Below are 8,657 nucleotides of genomic sequence, written 5' to 3' on the forward strand. Positions count from 1 at the left end.
TCGGCCGTGTTGATAATTATCGTGGTATTACTATTTTAAGTTGTTATGGTAAGTTATTTACTTGCATTTTGAATAATAGGCTTCATACATATTTAGAAAATTCTGGTTTATTGTGTGAAGAACACAGCAGGGTTCAGAAAAGGTTAGAGTACGACAGATCATATTCTTAATTTGAAATGCTTGATTGATTTATACTTACGTACAGGTAGAAAATTATATTGTGTATTTGTTGACTATCGAAAAGCAAAAACTGTTAAAATGTACCATTGATGGCAAAATGTTTAAGCTAATAAAAAGTTTGTATGTATAACAATGCAAAGTCTTGTGTGAGACAAGGCAACTCTTGTTCAAACTTTTTAAAATCCAATGTAGGTGTACGCCAAGGAGAAAATCTGTCTCCTGTATTGTTTGCCATTTTCTTAAATGACTTGGTCGAATTTATGTCACATTCATATAATGGTTTAGTTGATATGAGTATTGCAGCACGTCTTCTTTATACTGATGAAGTCGCTGTATATTTTCGTTTATATATGTTTTTGTTTGCAGATGATAATGTAATTTTAGCCGAATCGGCAGCAGAGTTACAAGCCTCATTAAATGCCGTATATTTATATTGTCAAACCTGGAAAATGCAAGTAAACCTATCAAAGACAAAAGTTGTAATATTTTCAAGATCTAGACTTTATATGAACTGTAAATATAGTGGTGAAAGCCTAAATATTGTTACAAATTTTCAATACCTTGGTATTATATTTTTATGTAAGGGTAATTTTAATGATGCCAAAGCACATCTTGTACGGCAAGCAAGAATAGCCATGATTATAGTCTTAAGAAAGGCTAGGAAGGTGAATTTACCAATTGATGTGCAACTAGAGCTATTTGATACAATGGTTGTACCTATTTTGTTATATGGTGCAGAAGTATGGGGTTTTGAAAATTGTAATATTATAGAAAACTTGCATATGCAATTTTGTAAAATATTTTTTTTGAAGGTTAAAAAAAGTACTGCTTATTGTATGATTTATGGAGAATTGGGTAGAATACCATTACATATTCTTATTAAAACTAGAATGGTTAGTTTCTGGCAACGTATCATGTGTGGTAAAAGAGAAAAAAAAATATCATATACACTGTATTCTATATTGTATCAGCTTAGTAAAAGGGGTATCTACCACTCTAAATGGTTGTTAGAAATTAAAAATACTTTATATTAATGTGGATCTAATTTGATGTGGGATGATCAAATAATTGCTAAATCTGATAATATTAGTAAGAATGTCAAGAAATGTTTAAGTGATAAATTTATGTTGAACTGGAGTAATAATGTTATGAATTCTGCAAAATGTCTTAATTACAGAATATACAAATCTGATTTTTGTTTTGAGAAATATTTATCAGTGTTACCATCTGATCTAAGAATGTATTTATGTAAATTCCGTTGCCTTAGTAATAAATTACCCTTTGAATCGGGCAGATTTTTTAATATTGATAGAACTGAAAGACATTGTAATCTTTGTAATGCTAATGATTCGAACTTGGTGATGAGTTTCATTACTTATTCAAATTACCCTTTTCAACAATGTAAGAGCTAATTTTTTACCTTTAAATATATGTAATAACCCAAATGTTTTAAAATTTAAAGAATTGATGAATACATCAGATTTATTTACACTTACTGGAATAGCAAAATTTTGCAAAAGTGTTATTAAAACCTTTTAATACATGTGCTTAATCATGTTACTATAATGTGTACTTCCTGTCAAATATCTGTATTAATTATATATACTATTATTGCACCTTTGTTAACCATGTTGTTCTAATGTAAATATGTTCCCACTTTTATTTATTGTTTGTTTAAAAATGTTGTACTAACATACCCCATGTGGGGGCTTTAGTGAAATAAAATGTCTTATGTCTTATGTCTTAGTAATTATTTGGGGCCCTTAAATGTATAGCTTGCTGTTCGGTGCGAGTCAAGGCTCCGTGTTAAAGACCGTACCTTGACCTATACTGGTTTACTTTTATAAATTCTGACTTGGATGGAGAGTTGTCTCATTGACACTCATACCTATGAAATACAGTGGAGAAACCAAATGCACAATTGTGCTGATGGGAAGCTTTGTAGCTATAGCACTTTTAAGACTCATTTTGGTCTTGAAAGATATCTTACTATATTACAACCGCCTGAGCAGAGGAGAAATTTCACTCGATTGCGTATTTCTTCTCACAGACTAAGAATTGAACAAGGTCGCTATCAGGGTACTCTCCGACAAGACAGCATATGTCTCAGGTGCACCTCAAATGAAGTTGATGATGAAAAACATTTTTTATTCTCGTGAACATCATCTCAAGATTTTTAAAAATCAACTATTAACTCACTATGCCCAAACTTTATGCGTTTGATTCCTAGCCAAAAACTGATATGGCTTCTTAATGTAGAGAATCTTGATATCTTTATATCTGTCTGTGAGTTAGTCGATGAAGACAAAATATAACTTGAAAGATAAATATTTAAATCAGGCTTTCTGCACTAGGCACGAGGTTGGCATGGTGGGGTATAGGACACATCGTATAAGTTCTATTACCTTTCTGTTTGTGATATTTTTGATTAAACTGGTAATATTTTATCTTTTTCGTAATATGTGCACTTTGGCATGTCAACTAGCATTGTCTCTTGGTGCCTCTTGTAGTTGTGTCGCTTTAAACAGTACTGACTCCTCGATCTGCACCAGGCACGAGGATGACATACCAGTTATGTGCAACTTCTTACAATATCTTACCATATCATTAATGTCCCGATACACATTTTGATATACACCCACCATGCCATATAGCACCGTCCCTTGGTGTCTCCTGCAGTTCAGCTAGATATATTCAGCCTACTCACAGTATTTTTTTTTTGGTTACTTTCTAGAGGTGTGCCTGAGACGAAGGTTTTATGTATACTCCTATATATATACACGAAAACTGTCGTCTCTTATTTGTGTTTGCAACTATGTATACTGTATTGTTTATTATATATTTGTAAAAGAATATTATTATACACAGTGTAGATACTATTCTGTACGCTATCCGGAAGTCGCGATTTTCGAAGCGATGATTTCCAATGGCTGACAGGACGGTTTTGCCTACGGTAAATTTTCTCATCATTTGTTTACTCCTATATCTACAAAGTGTTTTAAACATCTTCAAGGTATATATAGCATCATAAATATGAGTAACTGTAACAAAAACATGCATTAGAATATAAAATATACGTGTGCATCACATCAACTTGGTAGAAAAAAGTGAGTTCGATGGACAATTTTGCTCTCGTAGTACAAAGCAAATAATCTTTATTGTAAATATTTGCATCAGTTTACAGTTAAATATATACTGTTTCAATATTCTTTTCGTATTTAAGTAGAATATTCGTATTTCCCATAAAAAAATATGTTTTCCTTGAGGATCCCAAAATAAATTACTGTACGATCAGTCTAGAACTGACTGTATTCTAGAGGCGATTTCAGATTTTTTGACTGTATGACCAGTCGTGATTTTGAAGGAAAAACAACAGCAATTTGAAGGTATATACGTGTATATGTGATATTATGAACTATCCAGGGAACTATAACGTGTAATTACTTTCATCAGACAATACAAATATTTTTCTGATGAATTTTTTAGACGGCAAAATAATTGTATTTTTGTTCCATCAGTCTTATTTAAAATCAAATGCCTAAAAAGTAATACACGATTCTCTTGTGGACTTTGTAATAGTGTATCGTTACAGTTATCTGTTTAGCTATTACATTTTTAAAGATTATTTACACCGTCCGCCGTTGACCAATTGATGATAACATAAATCAAGCTTGTCTTTTAAAATAACAAAAAAAGGATAAAGACAGCTTTGCGTAGGGGGATAATTCATGTGATATAATTTTGGTAAGTTTACAGACAGAGAAGGTCAATAATGCATTAATCGAGTAAAAATGGAGTTCAGAAAACTTTAATGATTGGTTTAGGAGGTGTTGGAAATACCTGATGGGTGCCCCCATATAATGTAATGTTCAAGTCCGTATCTTATATAAAGTAACCCCATAAAATATTTTTACTAAAATTCGAAATAGACGGTACACAATACAGTCATTATCATTTATGATAAGGAATCCGAATAAGATTAATTAATAGTTATATCAGTGACTGATTCAAAAAAAGGGGACCCGGCAGTTTGAAACCCTTTTTTAACTATCAATTCATTTGTATGGGAACATATATTTGGAATCCCCTTTTCTCCTGGATTGGACCCCTCTCCATTTAAAAATGGCCGGAATCCCCAATGTATATTAAGTGGTTTATGAGGAGATGCGCTTACAAAACCGGCGAAACATATTGTATCGGTCTAACGGACGAACGGAAAGACGGACTTCTTTATCACTTTAACCCCCCGCTTGACAAAGTGGTGTACAATTGACACAAAAGACAGTTTTCTCGTTTGAATTGTTTTACATTGTCTTATCGAGGCCTTTTATAGCTCACTATGCGGTATGGGCTTTGCTCATTGCAATTTGTTGAAGGCCGTACGGTGACCTATAGTTGTTAATGTCTGTGTCATTTTGGTCTTTTGTGGATAGTTGTCTCATTGGCAATCATACCACATCTTTTTTATATAGCTCTACATCTTAAACAAAGTGAAGGAACTGTGATCAATTATAGGCTACAGTACGGCCTCGAATGTGTGTAAATACATGCATTTTTATATAACAACTAAATCTGTGTGTTTGTACAATTTTAAGTATAACGGAGGACATTTCTGAAACTTATATACTAGTATACATCAAACCTTCCTCTTATTTTAGCAACATTTAAACATCCTTATACTAAATGTAGTAAGTCGAGTACACCTTATCAAGCTAAAACATGTTTCATAAGTTTTCAGGATGTGAATGTATTGAAAGATATTTGTGTTATTTAGAAAAATGCCACCTTCTAATGTATCGTAAATAACTTTGAAATCACCACTAGAATACAGTGACATAAAGACTGATCATACAGTTTTGAAATAAACAAGCGAGACTGATCGTACAGTGAGAAATTCAAACAAGTATAATTTTCTTATTTCTGGCTTCAAAGATCTGGTTGAAACTTTTACCACCACTTGAAATATACTTCATTGAGTTAATTAAGTCTAGTTTTTACGTTAATTTGTACACTACGAGGGCAAAAAGATTGTTTTTAGGTTCGCCGACTGATTTTTCTTAGTGATGCACTTGAAAATCTCTTGATTAAGGCAAAGACACGAATATTGAATGTGCGGAATTTAATTCTAAACCATTTGAGAATATCGATGTCGGCTGAATTAATCATTAAGCAATGTACAGATGACCAACTTACCGTTTAATTCAGTATACCCATCAAATTTAAAATGTGATCCAAAAAGTCGAAAATCGCGACTTCCGGATAGCGTACAGAATAGTATCTACACTGTGTTATAGTGATATTATATTATGCTCCTTGTGAGCCCATTTTATGGAAATAAAGCATCTCCTTCTTCATACAGCATCTTCCTGTATCTAATTAGGTATTTTATGGCAAACAAAGTCAAAGAGAGCATTTCTATAATTTTTTTACATGAAGTTAAAAAATGGATTTCCTTTTCAACACAGCCAGAGAAGCATTTTTTCAAATATTTCATTTCGTGGAATATTAGAAAACGACCAAATTCAATTTTCTTAACCAAAGAGAGATAATTCTCATAGCTAAATTTTGTTTAAATTTGAAATAATTGAACAATTTTCCATCAGACGCATTAAATGATTTGTTTGTCTAACAAGCCAATTGTTACTATATTTAATGTGAATTAATTGATATCGCCAGATCGCTGATTACAGAGCCTACAGATAATTTAACGTTTAATAGACATTTTCAATATTAAATTTGTCAGAATGAAACGTGTTCTAAAAATTAAACTTTAAAACTTCTAGTACTAGACATATTAAAGTTAACTTTGTGTACAAAATGGTCCTAGTTTAAAAAAAAATCCAAATTCAATCTAATAGGCCGAGATTATTCCAGGCCGAGCTAGACAAGTTCAACTGAAGGATTTGTATAGTATTTTTTAACTATACAATTTGTCTAATCCTTGGACAAGTCAACACTTGTAAATGCATGTAAGTGATGGGTGTTTCAGAAAAAACATATTAGTGTCATGATGAAAGGTAGAAATATCTGTATGTATATTTTTTGAGGTGATTTATTATGTTAAAGTTAGTTTTACAGAATACTTGTAAGATTCAGTTAATTTTTAGTTATACAGAACACTTGTAATATTCATTTTAACAATGAAAAGAGTTATTTCCCTTAGACTGTTGTATTTTTAGCAGTCATGGATAATAGTAAAAAAAAAATTAATGTATTTTGGAACTATGATTATTGTTTAATCTATCATGTTTATAGAAACATTAACCAAACTGTGTAATTATAATAGAAGGTTTTCAGGCTAACAAAAAGGTTTATTATACAATTGACAATAGCAAATATTAAAAAATGAACAGAATTCATAAAAAATTGTCAATTTCCTCATGGAATGTACATGGCCTTGGGGATAAAATGAAAGACCCAATGTTTCTGGATTTTTTAAATAAAGATATAAATATATTGTTAGAAACCTAGAAGGGGGGGTCAGAAGATTTTAAAATTGAAGGCTATAACATTATCTCTAAAGTACGCAAGAAAACAAAAAAAGCCAAAAGACATAGTGGAGGCATTATAGTCATGATTAAAAAACAATTTTACAAGGGGATTTCTTATCTTAAAGATGCTACGTCATCCCAGAATAGATTATGGTTAAAGCTTGACAAGTATTTCTTTGGACTTAAACAAGATTTATATCTTTGTGCTGTTTATATTCCTCCTTTTTCATCAGCACATTATGATAGTGACTTGGAAAATCTTGAAAATGAAATTAGTTCATTTTCTATTGAAGGACAAATTATTTTAATAGGGGATTTTAATTCTAGGACTGCAATGAAAGCAGATTACATAGAAAATGACTCAGATGAAATAAATAATTTTGATGGTATTGACCTTCTTCCAGAGAGCTATATAACTGATATTGATATCAGAAGAGTAAACCAAGATAGCACTTTGAATACATTGGGGAATAAATTACTTGAATTATGTTCGTCCTCAAGGCTTCGTATACTTAATGGTCGTTTTTTGGGAGATTCCCTGGGATATTTTACTTATATGTGTAATACTGGGTTCAGTACAGTTGATTATGCTATTGCAAGTGAGAGTCTCCTGCCTGAGGTAAAATACTTTAAAACAAATGACTTTACATATTTATCAGATCATGTTCAAATAAACTTATATATGAATTGTTCTATTATATCAGATACATGTATGAAGAAATGTTTAGATGAGAAGAGATGGCATTTGATAAAATCATACAAATGGACAGAATTGTCATCTTCAAAATTAATTGATGTTCTATCAACAGAAAATGTTAAAAAGGAAATTTTAGATTTAGAGATGGAACATTTTGATAGCAATAAACTAGGCGTTGATGGTGCAACTGAAAAACTAAACAAAATTTTACAAACTATTGCAGAAAATACATGTAAAGTCATATCTAAACCAACAAAAAAGAAAAAGAAAAAAATTAAACAAGTATGGTCAGATAATGTAGTATATGAAACAAAAAGACAAATAAACTATTTAGGAAATAAAATCAAGAATAACTTAAATGACAAAAGTTTAAAATCTAAATATTTTGAATTATGTAAAAAACTAAAAAAAATGATTAAACAGAAAAAATTTGAATATCACCAAAAACTTTATAAATCACTTTCAGATAATTTAAAAAATAATCCAAAAGAATACTGGAATGTTCTAAAGGCAATAAAAAAGAAACCAAATATTGAAGAAGATATTCCTGAAATTTTAATGAATGAAAATAAAATCATAATTCATTTTCAGGATCAGGGTACACCAGCCTCATATGATAAATCCTTTGTAAATAAACTGGAACGTGAACTAAACATTATAGAAGATAATATTGAATTGAATATGGAAACTGATGCACCAATTACATTTGCTGAAGTAAAACTGGTCATTTCAAACCTTAAAGTAAACAAATCAGCAGGTCCAGATAGAATTGTGAATGAAATACTCAAACACTCACAACCTGTGATAATTAATTCTATTGTAAAAGTTTTTAATTTGATTTTAAAGACAGGTAATTATCCAGATTCTTGGAAATTATCTTTCATGATCCCTTTACATAAAAAAGGTGACAAGTTAGACCCTAATAATTATAGAGGCATTTCTCTTATAAGTAATCTACCAAAAAATTTTAATGCCATATTAAATAATAGGCTAATCAAGATTGTTGACAAACAATTAAGTGATTGTCAGTTTGGCTTCAGAGAAAATCACAGAACAGCTGATAGCATCTTTTTATTAAAGTCCTTGATTAATAAATATTTACATAAAGAGAAAAAAAAGATTTATGCCTGCTTCATAGATCTGAAAAAGGCTTTTGATTCAGTATGGAGAACTGCTTTACTTTATAAATTATGTAAAATGGGAGTTGGCAAGTCTTTTTATAGAGTTATAAAACAACAATACTTAAATACTAAATCATCTTTAAAATATAAAGATTATGTATCAGAATA

This window comes from Mytilus edulis, chromosome 12, assembly GCF_963676685.1.
Source record: "Mytilus edulis chromosome 12, xbMytEdul2.2, whole genome shotgun sequence".
NCBI lineage: Eukaryota > Metazoa > Mollusca > Bivalvia > Mytilida > Mytilidae > Mytilus > Mytilus edulis.